The sequence below is a fragment of the Protopterus annectens genome, chromosome 5.part1 (genome assembly GCF_019279795.1).
Source record: "Protopterus annectens isolate FY-2018-M chromosome 5.part1, PAN1.0, whole genome shotgun sequence".
Taxonomy (NCBI): Eukaryota; Metazoa; Chordata; order Ceratodontiformes; family Protopteridae; genus Protopterus; species Protopterus annectens.
The window spans coordinates 587885712-587900432 of NC_056736.1; positions in this window are offsets into that span (position 1 = coordinate 587885712).

Genomic DNA, 14721 nt, shown 5'->3' on the forward strand with positions numbered 1-14721 from the left:
CTCATGGAAAGTTTATATATTAACATTTAAGAAAAAAAGCTTTTTTAATGAATTCAGTTATTTTGAGACAGTTAAGTTAAATAAGAGTGATTTTTATATTTCTAGCATGTTTACAGAAAAAAAAATCTTAGAGATTAATGTTCCAATCATTTGGAGGTAGAATGGAATCCAATGAAGAGGGGAATTTATATAATAAATGGGATAAGGGGTATTTATATAATAATTAGGGAAGTGGGGTTTAGGACTAATTACTATACCTTACATCTCTGCATTTATACTGGGTATGGAAGGGCATAAAATACGACAAAGATAAGTTGATATCTAAAGTCTTAGTAGTGAAACATGAAGATATTTTTCTGGATCTAGGATGTTTGATCGAATGATCAAACGTCCGAATCCATTAAGCGTGAGCATACTTACGTGAAAGTGCTTTTAACCGAAGAAGCACTTTTGAGTAAGCATGCTGTTGCAGAGGCCATACTATGGTGCGGATAAGGGAAAATTCCCTTTTCCCCACTGTAGTGCAGTCTTGGAGGGTGAATATTAAAGTGGGGGGGGGCGTGCAGGGTGGTGAAGCCCCCCCCCCCCTGCAAAAACATAAATGTAGTGTTTTTTTTTTTTAAGTGACACACTTTAACAAAAGTGCTTTTTCGGTTAAAGCGCTTTCATTAAAGTGTGTTCGGTGGTTATGGATTCAGACGTTTGATCATTCGATCAAACATCCTAGATCCATTTTTCTGTCAATAGAAATTAGAAAAACAAAAGTTAATGAAAGTACAGATAAAGGAAATTATCATAAGAAATTAAAAAAATAAAAACTTACATATAGAATATATATCTATGAAGATGATCCAATAAAGAAAGCCATTAAAATGGCAGGTGATATGCAATGTTTGTTACATTGTACATATTGTAAAAAAAATGTACATTTTTAATTGTATATACAAACGCAAATGCTGCAAACATGAATATAATAAATTATCCTCTAGACCTCCTACCCTTTTCAAGAAGTGCTATGGAATTTTTTTTTTACTTCACCCTGAGCTACCACTAAATAAAGCAGACTGGGCCTTAATTTAACATCTCATGCAAAGGATAGCACGCCATAGAATGTAAACAGCCTGAAATGACACATTCATGCAGAAAGCCTGCTGCCTTTACCATCATGGCTGGTATGTCCCTGTGGACACAAATGAGAACATCTCTGTTTCCTACTATACCGCCAGTACTGTTTTGTTGACTGTGATAGCATACTTTTGTGTGTGTCGTCTTTGCCAGCTGTTTATGACAAGCTAGATATCATGTCCAAACAGAAACATCAGAAAACCATGTGCCATTTTTATCAGTTTTCCTCAAGACTTCTCCCGGGTACTAGAAGTGATGGTTCACAGCCTGAATACACAGGATTGCAAAAGTGTGAATTCTCCTTTAACAATTCTGTCTAGGACACTTCTGTCACTTGTTAAAAGATTAAACACTCACTGTTACCCACCTGTCCTTGTCCATATATATGTGGGGGCAGTAAATTCAACTGAAAGCACTTTTAGCTGACATTTAGTTAATAGAATTTGGCTGACTAAGCAGATGGTGAACAGATATGTGAGAGTGCATACTTCTCTGTGTTGGTGAATAAGCTCTTTCCCTGCTACTACCCCCCCTGAAAAAGAATGTTTTTCTCTCATTATTACTTTTTTTTTTAAATCCTTATGACTGCAAGTATGTAGCTACACTCGAATGCCCCAGTCACATCTCAGGTAGTGGGAGGGCTTCTGATTAAGTGTGGTGCGGTAAGAGTAACTCCTGTCATTCTAGATTGAGGCCACCTATTTGAGAAAAGACACCAGAAGCAGCTGATAGTGTATTCCATTGGGGAAAATGAGTATAAAAAAAAATAAACTATGAGTAACTACTGTGCCACATTGCACTAAATGGACTTTCATTCAAATGAGCGTTCAACTAAATGGATTTTATAGGTTCATAGGTTTATAGGTAGGTACTAGGCTATCTGCCCGAGGGCATTTATAAGCCTAGCCAGACTGTGTCGGCTTTCACCACCCCATTGATTAATTAACTAAGCCTCTGTCAAGAAGAGCCAATGAAGTGATCCCAGGGATGTATTTTGTTACCCATCCACTCATCAAGGTTTCTCTTGAAGAGTGTTAGTGAGGGGCTCTGCCTAATGTAGTTAAGAATTTTGTTCCAAAGCATGGGGAGTCTCTGTGACAGGAATCTAGCCCTCCATCATGTTCTATTTATTGTTGTGGTGAGGTTTAGCTCACTAGAACGAGTGGCTCACAGTGACTTGGATTTCTTTAGGTGGAGCATGTCCATCAATTCTGAGTTGGACATGGCTTTGTAAGTCAGGCAGAGATCACCTCTGAGTAAGCGATATGCGACTGAGTACAGCCGGAGTTTTTCCAGTCAGGCTGCATAGGACATATGTTTGAGGCCAGTAATCCTCTTGGTGAGGTATTTTTGTGGTCTTTCCAGCTGTTGGAAGTGTCTTGTGAGGTACATCTCAAATGGGGCATTGTACTCAATGATGGGTCTGATGAGTGACGAGTAGAGGGGCACTATAACCTCTTTATTTCTAGATGCAAATCCTTTAGTAATTAGATGGGCTACATAGAAGGATTTCCTAACTACTTTTGCAATATGATTGTCAAAGGAGAGATTACTATCTACCTGGGTACCCAGATCTCTTATTACCTCTTCTGTATTAAGGGGGCTGCCACCTATGTGGTAATTCATGGGTGTTTTGTTTTTTCCAAACGGGATGACTATGCATTTTTTGGCATTTAGCTTGAGACCATGACTTTGACACCAGGTGTACATCTCAGTAAGGCCCTTTTGGAGAATGTCCATGTCAACCGGAGAGTCAATTATGGCTCCCAGTTTGCAGTCATCGGTGAACTTGGTTAGTCATAGTCCTCCTGTGTTTGCCTGTACTTCTGAGAAGTATATACCGAACATTAGGGGTCCCAGAACCGAGCCTTGTGGGCCACCACTTGTGACTGGTTTAGAGTCGGACTTGCAGCCCTCTATTCTTACTGTGTGAGTTCTGTCTGTAAGCCAGTTGGCAACCCATCTCATGACATAGGGGTTTATGTTCAGGCTGGTGAGTTTTTCTATAATTCCCAAGTGGGGAATGGTGTCAAAAGCCTTGGCGAGGTCAAGGTAGGCTGTGTGAATTACCTTCCCCTCATCTATGGCCTTGGTGACTATCTCGAAGAAGTCAACCAGGTTTAGTAGGCATTATCTGCCCTTAACAAAGCCAAACTGGGTCGGGTCAAGTGTTTGGAGGTTTCCAATGTCTTTGTTAATGAGTTCCATGATGATGTGCTCCATAGCCTTGCAGACCAAGCTAGTCAGGCTTATGGGACGATAGTTACCAGGGTCAGTTGTGGCCCCTTCTTTGTGGAGCAGAATAACCGTTGCTGTGCACCATTCTATGGGCACGTAGCCTGTGGACAGGCCGAGGTTGAACAGTGTGTTTAGGTGGGGGTTAGTTCATTCTGTAGTTCATGCAAGAGGCAGCTTGGGACACCATCTGGCCCCATTGACACTGTGCTTTTGGTTTCTGAAATGGCTGTTTTCACCTGTGTGTCTGTGATTTCCAGGACACTGCACTTTTCCAGTACTGTTGTGGGTCCTTTTGGGGGGTGAGGGGGGGGGAGGTTTGCACTGAATCTATCTGCCAAGATGTTGGCAATATCAGTGGGTTCAGTATATTTTGTGCTATTTTGCACTAGCTCAGAGCATATCTGCAAGTTGCCACTTAGATTCTTGACATAGCTTAAGAAGGCTTTGTGGTTATTTTTCAAATCCTTGGCTATTTTTCTTTTGAAGTTAGCCATGGAGGATATTATGAGGGACCTTAGTTTCTTACTGATACTGATCAGGGATATCTTTCCTTCTTGGGAATTTTTTCTGAACTAGTTTCCTCCTTCTATTGTATAGCCTGCTTATGGCAGGGGTCCACCAGACTGGTTTCCTTCTCTTAGGGGAGTGAGTCTTGGTTTGGCTAGGGATGGCACGATCCATGCATCCTTGCAGGTGCTCATAGAGTGCATTTGTAAAGGTTCCTGCATCTTGGACACTGTTATCCTTTAGCGTGGGGGCTGTGAAACTTACCACCTCTGTCTTAACTAAGGTGAAGTTTGCTATGGAAAAGTTTTTCACTGTGGTTTCCTTGGTTGGAGGTGGTGGTGGTGTGGTGGGGACATCCAGAGTGATTAGTTTATGGTCTGATCTAACCAGTGACAGGTTGACCTCTGGTGTGGAACACCTGTCGCCCATGTTGGTGATGACCAGGTCCAATATGTTTTCACCTCTGGTAGGGGAGTTTACCAGCTGATCCGGGCATTTGAGTTGATAAATTCCAGGAAGCGCTGGACCTGGGAGTTTGTACTTGAGTAGTTTTCCCAGTTAATAGTAGGGTAATTGAAATCGCCCAATATCAGGGTGTTCGGTAGGACCTTCATGTTTTCCAGTGTCTCCAGAAAGGCGGAGTGGTGGTCCTGGGTCATGGAGGGTGATCTGTAGCAGGCCACAATTTGCATTGCAGATTTGCCTGATGTTAGTTGCACATGGATGATCTCAGAGGTATCATGCTGCTCCACTAACCTGGAGGTGTAGGTATCCTTGATGAATATGTTTAAGTGTAAAACTAAAAAAAAAAAGTAAAATGGCTGAAGCTTCAGCTAGAAACTTGGGAAAATATAGGGAAACCCTCTAATTAAGAAACATTTTATTTAATAATAATAGTTTTTATACCGTGCATTATCTGCTGTCTCCTCACTGAAAATAATACAATCTATAGTAATATGAGATCCTGGAATCTGTATAGTAATCACCACTAATACCACATGAATGCCACACATCTAGCTGCATAACACTGTCCATAACTTCTCTCTGTCGTTGCCCCTATAGGAATCACTGCCTTTAGTTAAATAGGGTTTTATTCATACCCAAACTTCTGTCCTGAACTGAAAAGATATTTGTTTTCAGAGCATTTGTTTATTTGAATAAAATACTTCCAAACTCCTCTCCAGTTTGGTTATCACAACTATTATTTTTCATTTGGTCACTTCTATTTAATGTTTCGCTGTTCTTTTTATTTCCTTCTCTCCCATCCCTCTCACTAATCTGTGAAGATTATAAATGCACACTTCTGTTTACTGCTAATCTTTCATTATTATGCACTCTAGCACTGTAGGTAACATGTACACCTTTATTGCTATGATGGTACTGTAATACGTTTAGGCTTTTTATACATTTTACTAGATTTTCCCCTTTGTCATTAACTGGCTAAGCCCACTCATCACAAGTGCCCTTTTTTAGGGTTGATTTTGTAGCACTGTCTGGTTAAGTGACTTGCTCTGAAATACACAGTTTGCAAGTTGAAATTAAAAGAATCGAACTCAGGCCTATAGGATGAAGCTCATTAGCAGTTTGTAGCCTTAACCTCCTGAGATAAACTGTCAGACCTTCTTCTATACATATTACTTTTCTGTTTCTGTCATGCCACTCTGTCATTAGTCCTTCATCCCAGAAAAAAATTCAGATAACTACATTTTATTTTTATTTTATTTATTTTTAATTTTTTAACAAAGATAGAACTTTGATCCCGATGTACTAATTCAAAATTCCGCCCAGGATCTACAAGTTGGTAAGATGTCCCAACTCTGACTGAGGACCATACGCAATGCCATTAGATCGCTCCCAAGTTGCCTTGAGGAGCATCAGACCTTCAAATAGAATATAAAAAGGTATATTAGTTCCCTCAAATGAATGGGTTGTAGATTCCCACAGATCACATTGAATATGGTAACACGGTGTCCTACTGGTTAAGATTTCTGTCTCACAGTTCTAAGTTTCTGAGTCATAATCCGCTATCCCAGTAATGTGGGATACTCGCATGATTTCACATGTCTGTGCAGATTGTCTCTGGGCATTCCATTTTCCTGTCATGTTTATTGATTGTCATCATCTGGCCTTACATACTGCATTTGTGGTTGTCACCCTCATGGCCAGTTCTCATCTGAAAATGGCATTTAAAGCACTAGTTCACTTTTGCTAATAAACCGAAAAATTAAATGAAAATTAAACAACAAAGTGGGACTGAATGAGGAGGTAAGGACATGGGCCTCATGATAAACTTTCCCTTTATTCAGCCTTGATTAGGTAACTTCTACTGCCAACATCTTCTTCCAAAAGTCAGTGATTGTGTTAGGAGGTTTGTCAAATGCAGAGGATATGATAGATTAATGACATACAGTGGTCAGTATCCTGTCTCATGTGAGGTCACCACAGCGACCTCCAGCCACTAGTCTGAAACATTGTCTCAGAGGGGCAGCTTCGATTTCCCTTGTGCCTTCTTCTCACTGATGGTAGCATCATCAAAAACCATGGGACCAGGGAAACTGTTAGAGCTGCAGCGAGCTACAGAAAAAAATATTTAGAAACTAACTTTTGCACACATTGTTGACATCTACCAAAACTGTCATCTCGTTTATGAGTCTGTTTGTTCGGAGTACTTATGTTGTTAAAATCCCTGCTTAGTTTCTGATGCCCTTAGATGTCGCCAAGAAGTTGTCAAGTTCCACGGAATTAGCCACACTTCCAAAACAAAGCACATCAGTTACTAAGAGTGATGCTATCTGACCTCAAGTAAGATTACCAGACACAAGGCTAAGCATGTGTTGGTCAAGTGATGTAATTAGATGGTGGATGGGTGGGCTGGACTGGTACATCACTGTAAACTGTCAACAGTTGCAATTCTGTATTATACAAATGCTGATGGACAAGTTGCTAATTAAAAGGGACACACAAAAGTAAATGAGTGTCTTATCAAAACAAGAATTCTAAATGCTTTCAAAGAATAACATTGCAGAGTGCTTGTTAGGTTTATAAACTGTATGCTAACATCACTCATCCTAGCCTTAGTGCGTGACTTTTAACATAAACTATGAAACTAATATACAGATCATATTCTTTTTCTGCATTTATTATCAAGCTTCAAAGGCACTGTTTTCTTTAAAACATGGCTATCATCCTTTCAGTGTAACAGGAAACCTACCACCCTTAATATGCACCTTCAAAAGGCAAGCGGGGGCTCAGGGAAATATTACATCCACTTATGTTTATATGCCTGGAAGGCTGTTTATGTATCTAAGTATGATTTCATGCTTTCCTGCAACTAAAAAGTTGAGTGGAGAAGTGAAGTGATTCTGTGGTTCTAAAGCATACAAGTAAAATTCTTAACTGTCATCGGGGACACTGATGCATGCCTATCAACTTACTACAGGCCATTAGCTGTGCAGTATTAAAAGCTTTTTCTTACTGATGTTAACAAGAATGACATAGAAGAAGTCAGATAAAATAGTGTATAAAATGGATCATTGAAATTCGTAAGTCTAATTGGTTGTTACATGTGCTTCAGATCTGACTGCTGTACAGGTTAGAAAAAAAATCACCAGTCACTAACTGCAAACATCAGCTAATATCACTCTGTTTGCTGTCTTGGTCATAGGTTCATAGGATGTTACTAAGCTATTGACCCAAGGGTCTTTACAAGCCTAGTCGTTAAATCCCAGTATAATACTAGATGAGAGATATCATCTATGTCCAAAGTTTTTTCTAGGAAGTACTATCCAAGTCCAGGAGAGAAGCCGGGGAAATTCCTGGCAGAAATTTATGGTTTCCCATCCAGTCATCCAGGTTACGCTTAAACAGGGTCATAGAGGTGCTCTGCTTGATATGGACTGGAAGCCCATTCCAGAGGAGTAGCAACCTCTGAGAGATGTATCTGTCTCTCCAGCAGGTCACAGGCATGGCTGTTATCTTTGCGCAGTACGCAAAACCTTAAAGCAGCCCTTAAAACAAAATCACTTTGAAAAGAAATGGAACATGGAAGTTTAAGTGTTCACCTGATAAAAGTTATTTCCCTACTCAAATAAACAAATTAAAACTAGCCAGCAAGTATTGTTTACAGACTTTATTACAATAGCTTCTTAAGTAGCACTTCAGAATCTTACCCCTACATTGTCCTGTTTACATCTTGAATCTTTCATGCCTGTTAGCCTCTTAACTTGAGTCCCAGGGTATAAAACCTCTGCAAAGTGCATCCTGCAGTAGAACTGAAAAGAATTTGACCTTGGCCATTCTCTGGCCAGCATTCCATTTTATTATCCCATACCTTCACAATAATATCAACAAAAAGACAATAAAAGTTTTGAAAGTTACACACGTGTCTGTTTTTACGGAATGCATAACACAAAGATTTGTCTTTTTAAGGGGAACCAGTTGTCCCAATCTTTGACCTCACTTGCTCCATCCCTCTACCCCTTTCCTTAGCAACATAACTATCAAATGTCCTATTCCTCTTTACAAGATGTACCCCTCTGTGTTCTTTGGTCTCCACCAGAGGGTCTATCACAAGGTAAGTACTCTAGGCCTACGCATCCAAACCCCTCCTCCAGACAGTCGTGAGGAGCTGACCCTCAAAATTTTTCTCTCTGTCTCTTTCCTGCTAGTTTCTCCAGTGCCTGGGATGCTAATTACACACAGGCTGCTTTATCTCTATAAGTCATTGAGTTGGCTAGTCATTTTTAAAAGGATTAAAACATATGAAGGAGACCACACTGAGCAGACTTTACTCCACATTTATCAGCTTATGGCTTCATTTTTTAGGGAGAGTGAAAAACAGAAGAAAAATGCAGGAAGGATCAGTGTTATGGCTCAGAGGGTCAATGCATTGACTATAGTCAGATGACCTGGGTTTGAATCGGTGCCTAGGTTCTGGGGGGGGGGGGTTAAACCAGGAAGTGTAAGAGTCAACAGCCAATAGCAGTTCATTTATTGCAGGGGGAAGGTTTGGTAAGTATTCTGGTGCAGAAGCAGCATCTGTGGGTTATCCTGCATACAAGTTCTGTCCATGACAGAAAGGCAGAAAGTGGGCTCACAAGTCTGTCAAGCAGAGCTTTGCTCAATAATTCACCATTCAAGTGGATGTATAGAAGCATCCATCCACATAGTGTGTTCTCCACATGTGGAACACCCTCCCCCTGAAAAATTAAGCAGTGTGATACATTATCTTGTTTCAATGGGAACTGGATCACTGGATAGGTATTCCCAAATTTATCCCAGGCTTGACTGGTCTAGCCCTCCTCAGAAGAAGGGGGACAGCCTTAGGGTGGTACTAGTAAGGCATAAATAATTGCAAGACTCAGTTGCCTTGCATTTCATATGATCCTCTGATCCTAAATGTTTGGTGATGCAAATTACAACCTTACATGTAAATGTTCATCAGATTTTACAGATAGGTTTCAATAAGATGAAGGGTGTGCATAAACTTGTAAAGGGATATAAAATATAGACTGCTTTAACACTATAGACAAACATTTTGTTCTGCAAAAAAAAAAAATAGACATTTTCCTGGTCTGATTCTTTAGCACTTTATTTAATGTTAGGCTGCAGGGGATTCACAAAAGGGTGCATGATATAAATTGTAACAAATGATTTATTGAAAGAACAGAAATGGTATGAAAACAATGAAGCAAGTTGTAGATAAACAGAATATCTAGCACTATGTTCTCCAAGATGCACACTCATTCCAAAGTATACACACACACAAACAGGAGCTGCCTTAGGTCATCTGGTGCCCTAGGCAAAAGGGCTCCACGGCGCCCCCAACCTCATCGCCCCGTGCCCCATCCTGGTGTACCTACACCAAATACATACTGGAAAAGTCCCCCTGCTACATCACACACACACACACACACACTCACACACACACACACACACACACACACACACACACACACACACACACACACACACACACACACACACACACACACACACACACACACACACACACACACACACACACACACACTCACACTGTAGCACAGTGTGGCAGATCTTACTGTTAAATGTGCCAGAATTAATAACATGTAAATAATGTTATTAATACTATTGCAATATGATGCAAACATCAGATCAGTTGTGCTGCATCCTGCTCTGAATCCAAACTGCTCATCTCCCATATTATTTTCAACTACTTTGCATATTTGTTTATCAATTAGTGTCTCCAAGACTTTCATGCAGTGTGGCAGGAGCTTGATGCTTCTATACTGCCCGTTTTGTGAACATTCCCTTTGTTCTTGTACATTGGCGCTAAAATGTTTATTCTCCAGTCATCTGGGATATGCTTTTCTCTCTACGGTACTACGAGTACCCCTCTGGAGCTATTTCTCCCTAAACTCACCCAACATATTGATCACATGTGCTGTGACCTCATCTGAGCCTACTGCTTTCCCTGACTTCATTTTTCCTTATTGTTGTTCTTATATCTTCTAAGGTGAGCTCTTCTTCCTCAATCATTGTAGGCTGTGTCTGGGGCAGTAAAGTTTCTGTGGGGTTTTCTTCATTCAGAATCTGCTAGAAGTATGGTACATTGGTGCAGCGGTAACATTGTTGCCTCACAGCACGAGGTTCTCTGGTTCAATTCTTGGCTGGGGTGCCATCTGTATGGAGTCTGCATGTCCTCCCTGTGTTCATGTGGGTTTCCTCTTTGTGCTCCAGTTTCTTCCCATGTTACAAAGACATGTGTCTGGAGCGTTTCTCCCTGGGCCTCTGCTGAAAATTGGCTTTGTTCCAAGTTGGACTTTCCCGTTAAATAAATAAATAAAATAAAGTACTCCTTCCATCTGCCTTTGATGTCGTGTGGACTGATTTGCTGGTTGTTGCTGGCATTCCTTAAAAAGGTGTCCAATCAATATATTCTTTAGCTTTCTGTCTTTGTCTTGCAACCTCATAGAGTTTCTTTCTGCAATCTAGTGAGCCACATTCCAGAAGCAGGGAGAGTGCCTCTAATGCCTTGTTCTTTACCATTGCTACGGCTCTCTCAGCCTCTTTGTTAGCCAAACAGTATTACTTCGTAGCCTGGTCCATCTTTTCTGTCTCCCACTTTTTCCTGCACTCTTTTTTTTCTGTTGATGACTTCTTGGACGTCTGTGTTCCACCCCCAGGTATCCTCATTTACCTTATTTCCACACCTGGCTCAGCCACATACCTGTTCTGTAATCCTCACACATGCTGCTTTGCGGCAACACCATTCTTCATCTCCACCTATTTCCTCTTCTTCCTGAGGTGATAAAGCCCAGAGTGTTTCCTTGAACTTTTGTGCCTTTTCTCCCATCATATATTCTATACAAACACAGCACGATAGAAGTTTACTGACTTTAACTTAAGTAACTTATATACAGACTAACTACTGCAATCATACATGCTCACTCTCTGGCTGCACTCTGAAAATGGCACCAGGAATAGCATGTGCCTGATATTTATATGTGCACATTCAGTCTTTGATATGCTACTTAAAGACACAGCACATACACTTTGATCTACACTACCCAGCTTTATGTCCTGAGATTATTGTACTTAATGGTATTAAAAAGTGACAACAACAAAACAGTGGTGAAATAAATAATAAGTAAATTAAAAGGAGGGCATTATGTGGACAAGCATGTCAATTTTCTGAGTTGGTTAATACACCTATCGATTCTAATAATGAGTTTATAGACTGTGACTAGCAATCCACTGAAGTATTACCAAAACAAATCACTGAGAACAAACCACCTCCTTTTTCTACTTCCACTAAAGTCCATTCTAATAATATTTTGATTTTGTCAGAGTCTATATAAACTTCTTAAGAGCATCTTAAGTGATACTGACAAATTCAGGATAACTTTGTTTTGTATGGGCTAAAATTAAAAGATGTTCCAGATTTCTTGTGTAATTTTATTAAATGGTGGTTACAATGTTAACTATATTTTGATTTACTCTGGAAGAAACAATATTAGGTTCATCCCAGTGAACCAGATGAAAACCCCAGTGTTGGAAATTCTGGAATTTCTGAAAACCAAAGAGGTCCATTTGGTATTCAGTGAGATTTTTCCTTCATTGACAAGGAATGATTACTCTCATATTAAAGCTTCCATGTTTAATTCCTGGCTAAAGCAACTCTGCACAACATATTTGATAGATCTATTAACCTTCTGGGAGGACATTAAATCTGACAATAGGATGCTATCCAAGGATCTTTTACACCTTAGTTGATTTGAGATAAAACATGGGACATGAAATAAATGCTCTCCTAAAAACTTTTTTGAGGTTTGCATTGTTCAAAAAGATCCGCAGTCAATAACAGATAATTTAATTCTTCTACAAAATTCTATTTCTGTCACGCATACAGTATTGGGAGCAAAACTGGCTAATTATATGGTATAATTTGTTGTGATCAGGATGTGTCAGTTATTGCAATTGCTGAAGTCTGGGATTCATCAATGCTGTTTATTCCTGGATTTACTAGATATAAATGTTTGAGAAAGAAGAGGAATGCCGGAATGCCGGAGGACTTCTTCTTTTCATTCACGGATCTTACGGATCTTCGACATCCTAACTTATAGCTGTTAACACACATTTAGAGATCATGACTGTTGGGCTAAAGTGAAAGACAGCATATAATGACATTATGTTGATATTAACTCATAGATCTATTTCCATGGATTGCAACACTCAAAACAATTATTTGGTATATTTTGATACCTTCTTAAAGGGGACCACGTTGTCTCATTGAATGTAATTTTGGCAGTGCAAAAGCAGAGAATGCTCTTCACTGAAATTATTTTTGCAGGAAATGGAGTTTGCTTTTCTTCTCCACTGTTGTGCAACTTTGGAATTGGTTCCAAAACAAAATTGTTTAGATGGTCATTGAAGGTGGTTTTGGTGAACGTTTTTCATTTTTTTTCCATTCACTGAAATTACCTTTGATGACTCAACATGAATTACTTCTTAAGTCGTAACAAAATAATTTGGTTTGTAGACATGAATTATTTACATATTAGTTGGAAGAAATATTCTTCTAAACTTAAATGGAAAACATAATTTATTGATATTATACTGGTGAATTGATTTAAACAATTTGTTGCTGAACGTACAAGAGATAAGAATATATTAGATCTGATTGTGACTAACTGTGTAAGTTACAAACAGGCCTAATCAATGATCTGATTGTAACTAATTCTGTGAGTTTAATTCATAGTATTAATTAGTTGCCACCAATAAGTACAGCTGACCATTGTGCAATTATCCTTTGATTTCACATCCACTATAACTAAAAATATTATTGTCAATAAGAAATTTGGTTACAGGCTATTGAGTTATGGTAAGGTAATTGACTCAATATCTGTTATTGATTGCAACACACAGACACAGATATCTATTATGGTTACACACATTTAAGATCAATTTTGATTTTTATTAATGATATTATTCCTACATCAACTAATAGTAATAAGGGGAGAAAGAACTGCTTTTTGTGGAGTAATAAATTAAAAAAAACGTTATTTAAAAATACATTTTTATTTAAGTGTTATAAGAAATACTCCACTCTAAGAAACAAACAAATTCTTAATAAATTGAGTAAAAATTTTAAATCTGCCTTACATTATCAGAAAATAAAATTTGAAGCAAGATGAAGTGATGATTCAGTCAAAAAAGTTATACTAGAAAAACATTAATTTTGTAACATATAATAATAATTGAATTTCCTCTTTAGAGTGTAATAATAATCTTATTGCTGATCCTAGACTTACAGCTACAGAACTTAATAGTTATTTTCTAAGTTGTATTAATCGCCTTAATATTAATCCATACAGTGATTTGCCATCGGTTTGAATTCATAGTGCAATATTTCCCAACATCTCAAAATTATTAATTTTGGATGCATTAAGAAAGACCAGCAAGAAGGCATATGCGGGTCCTGATAATAAACCTGGTACATTAATTGCTAACATCTCGAATGATTTACTTAACAAATTTCATCCCATTTTTAATGGGCTGTTATATAATGAGACAGTACCTATCATTTGGAAAAGATTATTTGTTATTCTAATGTTTAATAAGGAAAAAAGTATGACATCATGAATCACAAATCAGTAAGTTTGACATCCTTATTGTCCAAATGTTTTGAAAGGTGTTTGGCCAAATTATTGATAGATATGGCACTTAGTTTTACTTAAAATGATCAATGGCACATGGCTTTGCTGTTGGAAAATCCACTTTTACCAACTTAGCAGAATTTTATGATCAGGTTAGTGTTGCTATGGACATGAAATTAACTGCTAGTCCAAATGAGAGACAGAAACACCTGCAAGCAAAGGTCGAATGAATCCAGAGCAGTGTATAATCCAAAAAAGAAGACTTTGACCACCACAGCAACAAGCAGCAAAAAGCAGCGTAATAAAAATAAACTAAGCTAAAATATCCTGGACAAAATGAGCATGCAACCTAGACACAATCCTAGCAGTGTGTTAAAAGGGCGATGCGTTATGTCTATGAGATTGCATAATAGAGATGATCTAGCTGTGGAGGCTTTGCATGACATGTCTAAGGAATTCATTAATAGAGGTTACTCTTTCACTGAGGTTGCTGAAGTTCTTAATGAGGTCCATGCACTCAGAGACACTGCTGGTAAATCATATTTTGCTGAAGGATCAGTTAACAATATATGTTCTACTTCTATGGGACAAGTGAGAAGGAATACGCGTATGGTGTTCACATATTCTAGTGATATTGGGACTGTGTAAGAAATTGTTAAAAGGAATTGACATATTGTTATGTCAGACCAGCATTTAAAGGAAGTTCTAGGTC